The following is a 17,484-nucleotide window of genomic DNA, read 5'->3' as shown; positions in this document are numbered from 1 at the left end:
CTTGAGTACTGGGACCTAACTTAACCTAACCTAACCTAACCTCTTTATCTTATGTTTTAGGTACGATTAGACGATTTTATTGACATTTGAAAGGGTTTGTGGAAGTCGGAAGATTAATAGCCAGAGTCCTCACTGTTGTAATCCCCATATAAGTTTCAGAAGCTGTATAAAATCAGTAAACAGTAAGCAGAATAAATACGAAAACGAGAAAGGATTAATAAACAAGTAGAGATAAATGGAGAAATGAATAGGTAAATAAACAGAGATGAAACATAACAAAATGAATTAAATTACCTAATCAAACGACGAACGGAAATTGAACAACGGGAAAAATGGAAAGCAAACAAATATAAGCGTAAGTATAAAACACGTAAAAAAAAAAACATTATTTGCGTAATTCCTGTACCAATTAGTCTGGTATTTGATGGGGTTTTTATTTGCCAGTGAATACGTTTCTTTTTTCTATCCAAATGCCAGAAAAGTCGGTAACTCACGTATAATATTTTTCTCCTTTTCACGAGTTCGATTTATTCCGGGCGTTTCATCTCAAAATCTTACTTCAAAAGACTTCGTTGTTATTATTATTATCATTTAGTATCATTATTATTATTATTAGTAGTAGTAGTAGTAGTAGTTGCTATTGTTGTTGTTGTTGTTGTTGTTGTTGTTGTTGTTGTTGTTGTTGCTTTTACAATTCTTCTTCAGGAGTCTTGTTTCTGTTTTTATGTATTCTTGTCTTCGCTTGTCTATCTTTTTTTTTTTTTTTGTCACCTGTTTACCTGTCTGTGTCTGTTTTTGTCGATTGATCTACAGGATATAATATTACCTCCGGCTGCTCTTTTGAACCCTCCCTTCCCTTCTCCTCTTTCTTTCTCCCCCCACCCTCCGTCTCTCTCTCTCTCTTACACACACACACACACACACACACACACACACAAAAGAACCATATCAAACAAGCTCGCGACCATAAAAACTGCCAACTATTATGCAACATCCGACAAGCCTTACCTATCTTTTTAATTCACTACGTTTTGTACAGTGACGAAACTTATTCCCACTAGCGTCCAGACGGCTCATTAAACAGTTTACGAGTCAACAGTGTGGCAGGGTTGTCATGGTGAATTGCGGAAGAGGAGGAGGAGGAGGAGGAGGTGGAGGAGGACGAGGCGGATTGAGTGAGATGCTGGAATTACCTGCCTCTCGCCTTTTGTCAGATAGTCACACACACACACACACACACACACACACACACACACACACACACACACACACACACACACACACACACACACACACACACGATGGATATTCATGACTCTAATAATCTCTCTCTCTCTCTCTCTCTCTCTCTCTCTCTGAAAACAAAGAGGTGTCATAAGTGGTGCATTACAAGCTTAAGCCAAGCCATAAGCGACGTCCCTCAAGGATCAACTCTTGGTCCGCTGTTTATCCTGACTTATGTACATATTACTATCACATTTCACCTGATCACCAGCCTCCCACACGCACCACTCCCTTCCATGACTGATTGATGAGTGGCGACACAGAAAAAGGATATATATATATTTTTTTTTTTTCAAAGTGGCAGTTCCATTAAAGAAAACGGCAGAGCTGAATAAAGGGAATACTATTTCATCTGTAACATTCGTGGTAGTGTTCTCAACACCGCCACTCAGACTGTTATATATTTGAGCCTAATTTCCAACAGTGATTTAATTTTCTGCTAGCAATGCAATTAAGCAGTTTTTCAAAGTTACTACGACACATTTTTCCAACAGCAGTAAAGAGCATGATTTCCGAAACGACTATCCTTACATCATGCCAAATAATCAATTGGTCGCTCACACATGGGAAAAAAAAAAAAAAGAAGCGTAACATTTTCGGTAAAAACTACACGGCTCTATTCACACCTCCACTGCGTCCCTCCTCGCCCTCTGACCACAAATCCTTTACTTATTCTAAAACCTGTGAGCCAAACCACACGCATTACCGACTACTAGGGAAAGAAGATCAGGGTAATAACGGGGTGCATTTGGGATAATTTCACTTCATTCACCTCTATGCCGCTAGAAGATCACGGAGACCACAGTTTAATGACCTGAATGACGCTGAAGCTTTGTTACAGTGCCATGCCTGTGTCTCTTGTAATGTATCTTTGTGTCATCTCAGATAAAGGCTGAATCCTGTCATGAGAGGTGATAGAGGCCTGTCGTGACCTATATCAACAAAGGCGAGAGGATTCACACCCTAAACAGTCTCAATAGCAGTGCATTAATGTGGGATCCTGTCATTAGAGGTGATAGGAGCCACGGTACAGGCTTGCCATGACTTCTATCATCACAACCCAAAGAAAAAAAACATAAACGACCTCATTAGTGTCTAAATCTAGGACGAAAAGCCTGTCTGTAGCTCTAAGCAATATCGAAACACAGAGCATTACTCACACAGAGAGGGCGAAAGCACAGTGCGACTCTAATCGGACAGTTTCCCGTTCTGGAGCGTGTATTAATTCTTGGATTCTAGGATTAAGGCACCGATGAATGCCTGGCTTAGCTTCCTGCTGTGGTGTGCTGCAAAGCGCGCACAATGAAGAACTATTCACCGTGGACAGGAAGGTGAAAAGCTGCCTATGTGGCGCAGGGAGAGGGATACCAGTGCCGAAGTCATTTTAGTGTCAATGAGAATCACGTATCCATACATTCTCCCAGGGTTAATTTTCCTCGCGGACATTTTACACACTACAGTCAGTTTACTTTAAAGTGGCTCTTGGGTCTCGGTCTGAATGGTGTCCTAGAGAAATGTGTGGTTGTCGGATCACGAGGAAACCCATAAGCTGTCCTTGTGATGACTGCATTGGTCAACAGAAAACAAGTATTATTCACATCAAATCAATTATATCATTAATAAGCTACGATATGTTTTAACCCACTTTAGACTAGACAGACTATTAATTTCCTCACAAATCATTCCCTTGTCACTCAAATCAAGTCAGGATAGGTTAGGTTTAATTTGGTTATCTCTTACAAATTCATCATAAGAAGAGTAATTTGCGCAATATTTTCAGAGAGAAATGTCTCTTGGATAGAGTTTACCAAGGTGGTATTTAAACATAAGCGAGAATCGTGACTATGGAGGGATAAGCGGTGACTCTATTTCCCCAAACGACAAGAGTGTTAGTTTAGTTTACCCACTCCCGGCACGTAATGACCCGGCTGGAGGGCAGGAGAGAGCAGGTATCTCGCTCTTTCAACCTGACTATTTCCTACTTTACGTTTTAAACCAGAACGAAGAGATAGACAAAAAAGTATCTGCCTCATTCCTTTAAGCTAACTTCTTTTTCCTCATTACATCTGAAAATAACACCAAAACGTAATCTACAGTATACATAATACATACAAAGAAACTACAACCTATGTGTGTATATCTAAACAAATGTGAAAAGTGGACGGTAGGGAAACACAAACTGATGCAGAGGGTTAAACTATATTCTCTGTCTTTACCGCTATATATTCTTACTGAAGATGGTTGTATAGCTAAAACGTCAAAGAATAAAGATAGTACATTCCTCTACATAAGCATGTGTTTCTCTACCACATGCTCTATGCAATCTCACTCTATACCATCTGCCTCTAACAAATTAGCCTTCCTCACATATTCTTTGACGTTTCCGCTATATATTCTGACTGAAGATGGTTGTATATCAGAAACATCAATGAATATAGCACTATATTCTTCTATATGATCTTGTGTTTCCCTACCACCCACTTTACACAATCTATATCTTACAACTTAACCTTACTCATACTGGAGGAGGAGGTGAAGAGAAACACAGGTGTAGGCAGATGAGTTTATTCCCGACTAGTTTCACTGATGCTTACTCGGGAATAAACTCACCTCCTTACACCTGTGTTTCTCTTCACCTCCTCCTCCAACTTTTCTGAATGGCTGAACCTCCTCATACTGTCTGAAGCACACACCACCTGCAGCCAGAGGTGAATCCACACACGAAATTAACAAACGAACCGCAAACCGCCATGTGGTGATCGTCCTCGTCATGGCAAGTAAAAGATGATAAAGGGGATGTAGTCACGCCTCAAGGGACGGCGACACCTCTCCCTACTCTCCCTCACTCTCTCTTCCTCTCACACCCTTTCCCTCCTCCCCGCACACTCACACAGCAGCAAAAGGTCAACTCTGCCACTTTTCTTTTGGCCAGGAACATGACCCTTCAATGTGTGATCGCTGAAAGCTGATACTTTCATGGTGACACTTCAAAGCGACCTCTGACCATCACGAGTGTAAGTGTTCTCCCAAGGTGACCTTAAAAATCCCCCTTCAAAAATGACCTTCAAAGAAAAGCGTCGTTTTGTTCGGACGTCAACATATTTCACAATTTTACTGTTCTCTCTCTTTTGCTTTTTGTATTTTTTTTTCTCCTTTGCGTTTTATTCTGAATTATTTACAAACAGAAAAAGCATTCACCACCACTACCACAATAACAATAATAACAACAACAGATACAGCATCAACGACCACACTAACAACAGAAACAACAAAAACGCCAACACACCAACAAAACAACAAAAACTAAAAGCACAACAATTATTGCTGCGTACCGAGGGCAAAACAAGCACTGCGTTGTCAATAAAGCAGGTAAATAAAGGCTATATGTTGCTCGCTGCCTTGCTCTCCCTACTTAACACTTGATGCAAGGAGAGAGAGAGAGAGAGAGAGAGAGAGAGAGAGAGAGAGAGAGAGAGAGAGAGAGAGAGAGAGAAAGAGAGTACCCTAGCAGGAGGTAAAGGCAGCAGGAGCATCCGACTCTCTTCAACGAGACCGAAAATAGCGTCCGTCACCAGCGAGTTTATGGAATTCGAGTGGCTGGCAAATATTGAAGCAGTTGAAAAGTGTTACTGCGACAGGGAAAAAAATCCTTGATATTATAATTAAGTTTCGTAGTTTTTCATGTAAAGTACACAACAAAGTTTAAGTGAATAGGTAATACAGTGAAACAACAGTTGAGTGGAATCATATACTCGCTTTACTCGCTTCCGTCTGTCCCACACTCCGCCAGAACTTCCCAACACAAGCACAAAAATATAATGAAATAAAATGTTACACACGCAAATAGACCACTGCGACTCCAACAAAATGTGCATTGGCTTACGAGGTGCTCCGGGGAATCGTGGTGATCATCGCAGCCAATTGTAACTTGTTTTAATAGAGTGCTTGAAGTAGTGAGAGGTGCGGCCACAGCAAACAGCCACATCACGGCCGCCTCCTCAAACAAAGCCAAAAATACAAACCATGGAATTTCCTGTCTCGGTAACGCCTCTTTACCTCTTTATGGTTTACAAGATGTACTTAATGAAGGTACTGGATCATAAATACAAAGTCATCGTGAATGGAATCTCTCTTCCTCCATCCCTCCCTCCAGCTTCCTCTCCCTCCCTCAGCATCATGTCCATTCTCCTTACACAATTCATCTCGTTAGCAAATAAACGGCAATTACCTTCCGACCACTTTCCAGTTATGAACACAACATTTACTTATTTCACTGTGTTATCCACGTCTCATTTGCATTATCATCCAATTTTAGACCATTAATTTGACATGTTATTGCAAATTTAATTATGTAATTCGTTGACTACACTCAAGTGAAATATTAATTTATACGTGTTTTCAATGATAAAATTTCATGTGTTTGTGGTGGCAGTCCCAGCTCTTCTCACTCCTGTGCAACACTTTTTCTGGGAAGATATTTACTTCATAGCAACTTTTAACTTCTATTTCTTTCATTCACGTCTGTGGAGTACTCAGGACGTGTCTGTCTTCACTTTATGAGAGTGTAGTCAAATGCAGCTGTCGTAATGATTGACATGAGTCTCAATAATACACTAATGGTAAGGAATTATTGCTTACTATAGTCGCCACACACGAAGCTCATCTAGAAAGCACGTCCCGTGGGAGATACAACACAGTTTAGCGACACAAAAACTATCTGAGACGTCGCAAATTTAACTACTTTTCCAATATTACAGAGAAACTTTGCGAATAAATAGTAAATAAATAACTGCTTTGCTGCATCTTTGCAAGGCTGTGAAAAGCAGAACTCCAATCATTGTAACGCAGTCTTTAGAGCATTACATGTCGTGATGCCTCACTGCATTTATCTAATGATGAAAAGAATGAGTTGTGATTGCTGTGTGGTGAATTCACCAGCAGTTTCTGCCCAAAATAAAAATCTAATCCACTGTAACAAGAAGTCTTTATAGCATTACATGCCTTTATGTCTCATTACATGTGTTTCATAATAAACATTTAGAGTGGGATTCCTGTACAAGAACATATTAATTAGCCTTCAAAACCAAAACTGAATTGTTGACAATAATGAATTTATGACTGAAAACTTTCTTGAGTGAAGGGGAGGCCTCGATAGGTATACAACCACGCAGGATGAGACACATGGAGGAGATCAAGGTGAAGGAATAAGCGAGAACACTGCCACTATAAAGTGAACCGAGAAAAGTGAAGCGATATAAATAAATAAAGGAATTAGACAAGGGGAAGCCATTCTCTTAAATTTGTTCACTGCTTGCCTGGAGGAAGTTTTACAGAATTTGGAAGGGGAAGAGCAAGGATTAAAAGAGCCGAGGATCAACTCACCATCCACGAATATGCCGGTGAAAAAGATCCAGCGACTTTACTACGCTATGGACACAACTGTTGTGATTCTGAAAGGCTGACAAGCTGTGGTTTATACACCAGATGCAAAATTGTTGTCGAAACGCAAGTACTTTTCTTTCAGTAATATGATTTTACACATGTGATGGCACTCTTCCATATTTTAAATTCATGTATTTTTTTTACCCAGTTATTTAATTCATTTTATTGCCATCGAATCTGTTTATTTCATCTTTCTTTATCTATTCATCTTGTTACTCGTAATATTCAACAGATAACCGGAATCTTAGTCTTAACTCCCACAGAAGATAATCACCATTGCGCAATGTACATATATGATTATTCTGTGTTTCAGACGCCTCTTTTCTTTCACAGTTAACTAACACATTACGTATTCCATTATGTATACAACTTGAATGGTTTTACAGTTACTTCACGAGTAAAACGTTCTCCATGGTATTCATCGTGTCTTTTTTTAATATTTTCAAAGCAAAAGAAGCTACAAAGTTTATCGGAAGACTCATAATATGCTTATCGAATAATAATTACCTGCGAAACCTGTATTAAGCGAAGTTAATGAAATTTTTAATCAGCAATTATTCACTCAAGGACGCGGAGGATCATAACACATAATTAATCAACGCTTCCATTACAATATTATACGTAAGCTTTGTGTCCCCGAGAGTAAATCGCGCTTGCAGACATGTAGAAGCTTCTCCACCAAGTGAAGGCAAAACCATCGCTTAACCTTTTCTCTTACAACTACATGCAAACAATAATCCCTCCTCTGATTTTCTGAACGAGGATAATGTGTACACCTTCACCCCAAACTACTTTTAACAGGTTCAGTAAAAAGTTACAACGGTTTTCTTTTTTTTTTCATGTAAGAGAGGAGGACTGGCCAAGGGCAAAGAGAAAAGGCTCACTTAGTCTCCAGTCTCCTTATAGTGTTGTCATGATTTTGGTGATAGTTAAGCAAGATTCTACATCATCGTTATAAATAAAAGAAGAATACATACATAATAGCCATACTACTAATTACACATATAGTCTTTGAATAGTAGACGAGGAGAATGGTTTAAGAATATCGGCTTCAGTATCGCAGTCCTTAAAACGTTTTGTTCTCTCACCATCTCTACTTTCCAAAGGCACTAGTTAAAGATGTGCATGTTTTTAAGGATATTTTAATGATTCCGGTGATAGACTGGCAAGATTTCTAGATTATTATAAGGAGAAACTCTTATAAACCCGGCTATTCGTCTCCGTGGCCTTAGAAAACTGTCGTGGTGAGAGAGCAAGACGTTTTAAGAATATGGACGTAAGATACATACTAAAGCGGATTACCAGTATGAGTCTTGGTATGTTTGATGGAAGGCAACGCTGTTAATCCTTCTCCCACAGACTATATATGGAAGTGACACATGAGAACTGTAAAACTCTTGAGCAATACCCGGAGTCAGGTTACTGGGAAGGAGTTGGAGGGTTCCTGGTTCATGCTGTTGACTCCGGCCCACTCCTGTTGCTATTTTGAATTCCTCGTACGCGTTAGATTGGAAATACAGAGGGTGATTCTGCCAGAGGCTTCTTGTGACTCATGATGGATACTGGAGTGTTAAGAAAGTTTCATGAATCGTGTAGATTTCGGGATATAATTTTCATTATGTCGTTACAGTAGGAAATAAGGAGGAAGGACACACACACACACACACACACACACACACACACACACACACACACACACACAGAGAGAGAGAGAGAGAGAGAGAGAGAAGCAAGAAAGAAGCAAACAAAAGCAAACTGCCAGCAAACTAATTAACACTAACTAATTAATTACACAAGTATTCAATTAATCAAGTCACCTGTTATTCAATCACCTAATGAAATAAATACCAAACGACACACACTTGGCACGGCGTTCACACTGCTAAAACATCGTAACCCGAAGAGAGAGAGAGAGAGAGAGAGAGAGAGAGAGAGAGAGAGAGAGAGAGAGAGAGAGAGGAAAAACTAGCACAGCATTTCATTCTTTAAATAATTCACTTAAACACACTCACAATCATGGAAAATCTGCATGCTTAATAAAAACCCAATTAAGCGTGGAGAATAGAATAGCTGAGAATTATGATGTATTGTATTATATTAGTTATATTATTCCATTATGCCTACACGCTGGCTGGCTGCATTGTCACCGCGACTTTCACACTACATAGGCAGATTACCCAGGAGATGAGCAGAGAAACTTAACCGCTACAGTACTGGGATTAATTGCTACCTTGAATTTGTGGTATGATTGGATGATTTTATAAAGATTAGGAAGGGTCTATGGAGGTCAGAAGATTACTGGCCAGAGTCTTCACTATTTTAATCCCCAACATGAGTTTCTGGAGCTGTATAAAATCATCAAATAGTGACCAGAATGAATATGAAAACGCGTCATGGTACTCAAAGGGTTAATAATGGCTAAGGAAAACTAACATAATTTATATCATTCCGAGGAGCAAGTGCTTAAGATTTCATTAGAGGTTGCCGTAAACCAAGAAGATTATTGAACGTTTTATTTAGCTTGGCAATGCTTTTTACTCAGTTTGTTGATATTCACATGAACCAAGACGTATTTTATAAGTGGGGACATTAAGAAGTAATGACATTGACTTAAGTGTACAATTGTGATTCCATGAGAGAGAGAGAGAGAGAGAGAGAGAGAGAGAGAGAGAGAGAGAGAGAGAGAGAGAGAGAGAGAGAGAGAGAGAGAGAGAGAGAGAGAGAGAGAGAGAGAGAGAGAGAGAGAGAGAGAGAGAGAGAGAGAGAGAGAGAGAGAGAGAGAGAGAGAGAGAGAGAGAGAGAGAGAGAGAGAGAGAGAGAGAGAGAGAGAGAGAGAGAGAGAGAGAGAGAGAGAGAGACTTTGTAGGTAGGTAGGATGGGTGGGTGAGGGATGTGTACCATGGGGATAGGAGGCAAGGAAAGATGGAGTGACGTTATTACAGTAGGTTTAGCAAGCTGTGGAGATGACGAATATGAGTAATGAATAAAGGGTTTTAGGTCACGGAAACAAAATGAAAAACAGTGAATGACAGCCAATGTGTTATGTTGTGTCGCTCGTTCTTCACTCACACACACACACACACACACACACACACACACACACACACACACACACACACACACACACACACACACACACATAATATTCATAAAGTTAACTATAATAATTTGTCCTGCATTTGCCAAAAGTGAATGCCACATAAGTAATATTCTTTTAAGCTTTTAGAAACTTAGAAGCTTTAGAATGAGAGATCAAAACAGGCCATGATTTACAGTCCTCTTTTCCTTAATGGCTCCTAGTATGAAACCTCTTTCATGTGCCGTTCTTGGGGGATAATAAGCACGTGTGTGTCACTGTCACGACTTTCGCTGGTTGGCGTGAAAAATAGCATATGTCGCAAAGGCTTTCGCACGGTGTTGTGAGGCGTGCTGATCACAAGAAACAGCCAAGCCAGACCTGATAAGCTTACATATTTTTACTTGTTACAAAAGATAATAGAGAATGAACCTATAGAATCGAGATATTAACTTGATTAATTATTCAATGTTGTAATTAGTTTTCGCTTGTGTACCATTATCTTCGACTTAATGATTAATTTTATGCTTGTCATCCTTACATTACTCTTGTGGTTTGTTCTCTCTTGTGTGTGTAGTCCTTTATCCACATTGTCTTTTAATACTCTTCAAAATAGTAACTGGAGCGAGAGAGAGAGAGAGAGAGAGAGTGTGTGTGTGTGTGTGTGTGTGTGTGTGTGTGTGTGTGTGTGCGCGCGCGTGTGTGTGTCATGTTTATGTGCTTGCCTCTTGTGTGCTTTTTAAACTATTTATGTAGTCTGTCTGTTCAAAGTTTACTGTATCTTCCTGCTACTTGATGATCATTGAACATTATTCATGTGTGCCATTAATATTAGAGATGGTGGTTGCATCTTTCATTGAGCCTGTATACACAAGTTTTCATCATTCATGCCTTCATCTCGACACTCAGCCTTCTCACACACGACGACTGAAAACCCTCCATCCTTTGCTTTTCATTTCGCTGTCTTTGCACATCGTCTCTTCAGCCTTGCAAGCTTCCGCGTTTGGTTCCCTTTAGCACGCTCGGTCCTCTTTAATCTCTCCCTAATTGGTACAGCCATCGTTTATAGGACATATTTTTCTCTGCAGTCAAAGCTTTCAATAGCCCGAATACCATTAGTCGGCTTTCCCTTGTGATTTCTCTGTATTTTGCATCCTCTTTGCCCTGGTCCTCTCTCTCTCCTCCTCCTGCTCTCCCTATACCTTCGTACGGATTTTTCTTTCTCGTGCCATTGCCTTCTGTTTCATCTTTATTCCTCTACACCGTCCCTCCTACTCCGTCTCTCCGGTTAACCATCACAGGTAGAGATAATTTTGATCATTAACGTGTTTTTTTTCTATTCATTGCTTATGTGGAAGTCTTAAAAGAGAAATATTACGGTTATGCTTGTGTACGCCCTCTCTCTCTCTCTCTCTCTCTCTCTCTCTCTCTCTCTCTCTCTCTCTCTCTCTCTCTCTCTCTCTCTCTCTCTCTGCTACAGTATATCAGAGATTTCTAAATATTTCCACGCAATACTACCCAAAAAGCAGATAAAGCCACCACATAAGTCTCGGTGCCCGTAAGGAAAGACAGACACTTGTACATACAGCAGAATATCACAACTGTCACAAAGGTACAAACTATATTCTGAGAGTACCAACAATTACAATTACACTCACGTTCATATGACGCGTGTGTGGCGGTGTTTTCATCTTTGCTGAGAAAATGCAAGGAATACAGTCGCTCATGACAAAATGAAACTTGTAACTTTAGTGGGAAAAAATGAGATGTCGTCCTTTACCATGTGTACTGCTAAACGAAAAAAAAGTTTGATGTTTTCATTATATTAACAAAAAAGACAAGAAGAGATGCAAAACGTAATATTGTAGTCATTAGTACTGAGAATCTGAATACCCAGTGACTGCAATGTGAGGAAAGGTCAGAGAGGTAGAAACAGAGCTAAAGGAAAGAAATTTGATGTTTTCACCATATTGACAAAAAAATAGGAGATAAAAAATGATATTGGAGTCATTACTACTGAGTATCTCAATAACCAACAACTGCAATGCGAGGAAAGGTCAAAGAAGCAGAGGCAGGTGTTTAATAAGCCGATTAACTGCTCAAATGTAAAGTATACCAATATCAGCGCACGGAATTACATGCATACTTCTGAATGCAATACTCAGCAAAGATACAGGAATGGTCCGACAAACCCTCAGACAGAACGATAAACAGATAAACAGAGAGACAAAGATACTATAAACACAGCAATCACAAACTCAAAACAAGCCGCTCATCTGAGGTTCGCAAAAGTTCAAAATTGCTTCTGGGCTGGTTTTAAAATACTGACACAGACAGACAAACGAACTGAAAAACAAACAGACACATAATAACAATAAAAGACGAATGTGAAATGGATATTAGTATTTTTTTAAGTTAATTTTGGTGTTCTATATTTTACGTTCTCTCGCACAGATTTATTTCTCGGCCACAAATCTGGACAAGCAAGACCAGGAGAATGATGGTGACATTTGTGCGAGTTCTTTCTTCCTCGGTGTCTGAGTCTAAAATTAAGTTTAAAGAGTTACACTTGACCTTTATCTATGAATGAAGGTACAGTACAATCTGCTGATCGGCTAGGTTATCATTACCAGCAACAAGGAATGTAAGCCCGGTAATAAGACTGCCACCAAACCATTAATTCAGTGGTCGATCGTCTCAGTAGCCATTCTCACTTTTATTTCAGGATTTCTTAGCATTATTGTGATGAGTGCAGGAGTAGAGGTGAAGATGAAGGGCAGGGTGGAGGAAAGAACCAGACCTATTCTTAGGAGGAGGAGGAGGAGGAGGAGGAGGAGGAGGAGGAGGAGGAGGAGGAGGAAACAGGAACAATACATACCCAATCTAACTAAGTAACTAACTGAGAAGCAATACATTATAGCAGAAATCAAGTATGCATACCAGCTAACGGGAATCCATTGACCAGAAAATATATCTTATCATTTCATATTTGTTCATCCTTTTTGGAGCTAAAGTTTGATTCTACTCGCAAGAGGCATCGTCATAGAAGTTACTTGTATATGATGTGATACAGGAGATTGTTGGATCAAGGACGGACGAAGAGCAGAATAATCGAAATGGACAGGAATAAAGCTTTCTCTACGTATGGTTGAAATCAGTAACAATATTTTTTTGTTAAATTGCAGCGTTATTCCTATTATATTGTTCTATACTAAGAATATAGCGAAAACGTACAACGATGGTACTTTCCTTTTATTATTCTATCCTAGTGGCGGTGTGAGAAGGAGCCTGCGTGTTCAGTAGTAATTGGGCATATGTCACTGCAAGATCATTCATTTCCTAAACCAATATGAAGAAGGAGCGCTCTCTTTTGCAGACGAGAAGCAAAAATTGTCTTTCGTGTACCACGTAAAGTAAGCTAACTGTATTCAAGAGGATAGGGTAGCAGAGTTAAAGAGACATTTCCACCGGGGAGTTTGGTGAAACCCTTTGATTAACACAGCAAGTGCATTACCTCTGAGCGTGTGTAGCGTGTGGGTACTTAAGCTCTGATTACACCCTGCTAACTCTTGCTGCCTTCACTCGCAGCGTCCTCGACACTTGGATGAACTACAAGAGCAAGTGTGTAAGTACAGACATACAACATGCAGCAAGCACACGGAATGACTATAGTTGTCGTGCATTCCCAAGAAAAAGTATATGAAATTGTGAGAATGATAGACAAGTGACATCCCTTGTCAGCTTTGTCTCCCTGTCCACAAGACTCCTGTGAAGATATTAAGGCATCGATCAGTTACATCTACGTTTCACTTATGCACTTTTCTTAATGATTATTTTTGCTCTTTATCCTTGTTTTCTCCATTATGTATTTATTTGTTACTACAGACGAAATAGGGATGAAAGACAGGAGAAAATCTTGTGCAATGAGACAGAGAAGCAGGTGAGGCATACAGTTAGAAAGAGCAGAACAACTAGCGTGAAAGTAGCGATAGAAGATAGCAACAGATATGAGTGAAGAATACCCTCAAATTCAGAACATTCTTTTTCTATTGCTTTCTTTGGCTGGTGGTTTTATGATCGTTCAAATGGCTTATGTTGATCACGAGGTTTTCTTCAGGCAGGGAGCTCAGACTCAGCGTTGCCAGACTTAGCGTGAACTCCCTGTGCGGCGGTGTCAATATGCATATAGCTCATCGGGGCTTTGAATATATTAAGCTCCAGCACTCCACCCGCATAGTCAGGGAGGATTTACGCTGTTTTTGTTAGTCTTCTTTTTCTGCGTCAACTTTGCTGCGTGTAACTTGAACAACTTATACAAAGAAGCGCCTCCGCAACTCCTCGAACAATGCGCGCCTTAAGGGAAACTCGTAAAGTAAGGCACGTACACGACCTAACCAAGGGAAACAAAACAGCGTATCGTCCACTTACTCATCCCTCTTCCAAACAAGTGTGAAAATATCCATTGTTCTTATACTCTTTCTGGCCTTCACTGCACTGTCCACCCCTTCCCATCCCCAACCACACAGCCTCTATCGCCCACATGCGCAAGGAAAACACTAAATAGCACGCACAATAACCACGGTTACTATATACCTCACTCAGACCTTCTTTCTCTCCCCTTCACTGCCGCCCACATGCCTTTTCCTTCAATGGTAATCTGTTTTCCTTTCTCAGTCTTCTCTCCCCGACATAGAAAGTGTAAGTCTTAATACAAAAACATTTCAATGTGAGCAAAATGGCCACTGTTCTAATACTCCCTCTGGCCTTCACCGCAGACTGTCCACTTCCTCCCACCATCCAATCACATACTCTCTACCCCCCTTCACATGCCAAGGAAAACACTATATTGCACACATAATTACCACGGCCACTATACCTCACTCAGAACTTGCTTCTCTCCCCTTCACTGCCACCTGCATGCCTTTTCCTTCAACGGTAATCTGTTTTTTTTTTTCGACTAAATCTTCTCTCCCCGCCATAGAAAGTGTACGTAATTCTTAATACAAAGAACTTTTCACTGTTTGTCTTTATTTCTGTGAAAATTCTTAATTGAAATACTGCTACGGTTTAGGTAATGTTAACTTCTAAATTAACAGTACAAAGTAACATTCATTATCGTATCGTAGCTGTGTGTATGATTTAACAAACACACACACACACACACACACACACACACACACACAAACACACACACACATGGGAGCACACACCTCATTAGACCACAGGGTCCTCTGCTGAGCCCCAGAGAACGGCCAATCTAACCCATGATTAATGAAGCAATGCCATGATGAAGCAAGGCAGGATAATACCCCTCAAACATTATAAACCTTCCTCGCTCCACCGCCGCCTTCCCACATCTGGATCTGCGGTCAGTAACTAACATTGAGGCTTATTAGGGCATTACATGTGGTTCTCGCTGCATTAATTGCCAATCAGTTTCGTGTGTTGGGAATGTTATCTCGCATGTCTATAGACATGAGCAATACCTTACTCTCCGGTCACGAGGAGGAAGAGGAAAGAGTGAGACGAGGAGGAGGAAGAGAAGGAGAAGGAGAAGGAGGAAGTGGGAGAGTAGGAGGAAAAGAAGAAGAAGAAGAAGAAGAAGAAAACAACAAGAACAAGAACAAGAAGAGCAAGAACAAGAACAAAAAAAAGAAGAAGAACAACAAGAACAAGAAGAACAAGAACAAGAACAAGAAGAACAAGAACAAGAACAAGAAGAACAAGAGGAACAAGAAGAAGAAGAAGAAGAAGAAGAAGAAGAAGAAGAAGAAGAAGAAGAAGAAGAAGAAGAAGAAGAAGAAGAAGAAGAAGAAGAAGAAGAAGAAGAAGAAGAAGAAGAAGAAGAAGAAGAAGAAGAAGAAGAAGAAGAAGAAGAAGAAGAAGAAGAAGAAGAAGAAGAAGAAGAAGAAGAAGAAGAAGAAGAAGAAGAAGAAGAAGAAAAGAAAAAGAAAAAAAAAAAAATGAAGATGAGGAAGATGAAGTAAAAAAAAGAAGACGAAGGTCTCCAAACAGATGAAAAACAATGACGCCTTATGACGCTGGGACCGACAGATCTGTTAGCGTCACCTAGACCAACCCTGAGACAAACCGAGAGCTTTCTTCAAAGCGTCAACATACTCGTACCATTACAACGCTGAACACTGCCTGGTGAGCACGTGTGTGGCGGATATTGGTGATGGAACGAGTCATTTAGTCCTTTTCATTTGAGTGGACTGTTCAGACGCGGTAAGTGAGTCCCGTGGGAGGCGTCAAATTACAGCGCCAAATTACTCACACGGGAGTTCAGAGAAAGTATGTGTAGTGTTAATAAGCGTTAATAACTCTAGGGATTTAAAGTGGTGTTGTAGTACTTGTTTTGCTTTAATACAATGTCTCATCTGCAGTGTGCCTTAACGTGGCAAAGACAGAGAGGTGTTGTGGCTCTCATGTGGGTGTGAGGTCCGTGTTCTCTTGAGTGGCTGTAATTAAAAGATTATTATTTTTTTTATGTAAGAGAGAGAACTGGCCAAGGGCAACAATAATTATGGTTGTAAAAAAGGCATACTGAAGTGCCAGTCCCCAAACAAGTTGAAAATTCAGAAGGGGACTCCGCGGATGATACAAGAGCCAACATTTTATTTTCTTCATTTAAAATTTTGCATGAAGAATGTATGTGTAATTAGATGCATGTAGTGTTGTGTGAAGGAGGAGAGTTGGCTTCTGAAATATGTAAGACTTTTAAGTAGTGAAGATTTTTAGGATTCCGTTACTCTTTCCTTCACTTGAATATTTTCATAAATTTACGAATATACTTCTGGCACTGCTAAGCATGAAAACAAACACCCAGTCACAGCCGCTGCATAACGGACTTCACAGCAGCGTGCGGCCAGCCAGCCAACCAGTGACACTTGCGATCCATGATGACCTGGCAAATGAACAAACACTGGGCCACACCTGCCACGAAGCGACTCTAGCCAGAGTGGGGATTTATGCCTTACGAATCAAGAATCAATCAGTGACTCCAGCCATTCCCACCTCTTCCACAACACGCTTAAGGCTGAAGGAAGTTGAAACCGCGATCTAACGAAAATGACTAAAACAAATTATAATTAATACCATAGTTACCCAGCACAGAGAAATGGGTAGCGCTTCTTGTCTTTTCCCTGCACTGGATTACCTGGCGTGGAAAATCGGCACTTTTTACAGAGGTACCACACACGGTCACGTCGCTGGTCGTGCCATCATCTGACTGAGGAGACGAAACAAGTCAAAGAGCAATTCTGCAAACCTTCATAAGACGTAAAGTGATCTTTCATGTAGTATCAAAAACTATTTCCTCAAAGAGATTCCACACGAGACGAATATCACTTCTGATAACTTCGCAACTGATGCAGGTGAGCGCAACCAAGGGACATGCAATTCGTGTCAACCTTTTTGGTAATTAGTAACATTATGACACGATTTCCAATTCAAGTAACCCTACACGAATTTTTCAAGGCTGAAATAAAACTTCAGCCACAAAGAAGTTTTAATTACTGGTATCATTTCTCTTCTTGTCAGTGAGTCTTTTGAAAGTGCAGTCGAAGCTTTTACTAGATCATTTCATTTGTCTTCTGCGTATGCCACATAGTAGTCTAGTGGTTATGCTGCCTCTAATACTCACGTACACAGCACCAACAAGACAAATTCTCAATCATTAA

Source organism: Portunus trituberculatus, chromosome 39 (assembly GCF_017591435.1).
Source record: "Portunus trituberculatus isolate SZX2019 chromosome 39, ASM1759143v1, whole genome shotgun sequence".
Classification (NCBI taxonomy): Eukaryota; Metazoa; Arthropoda; class Malacostraca; order Decapoda; family Portunidae; genus Portunus; species Portunus trituberculatus.
Note: the sequence above shows the minus strand (reverse complement) of the source record.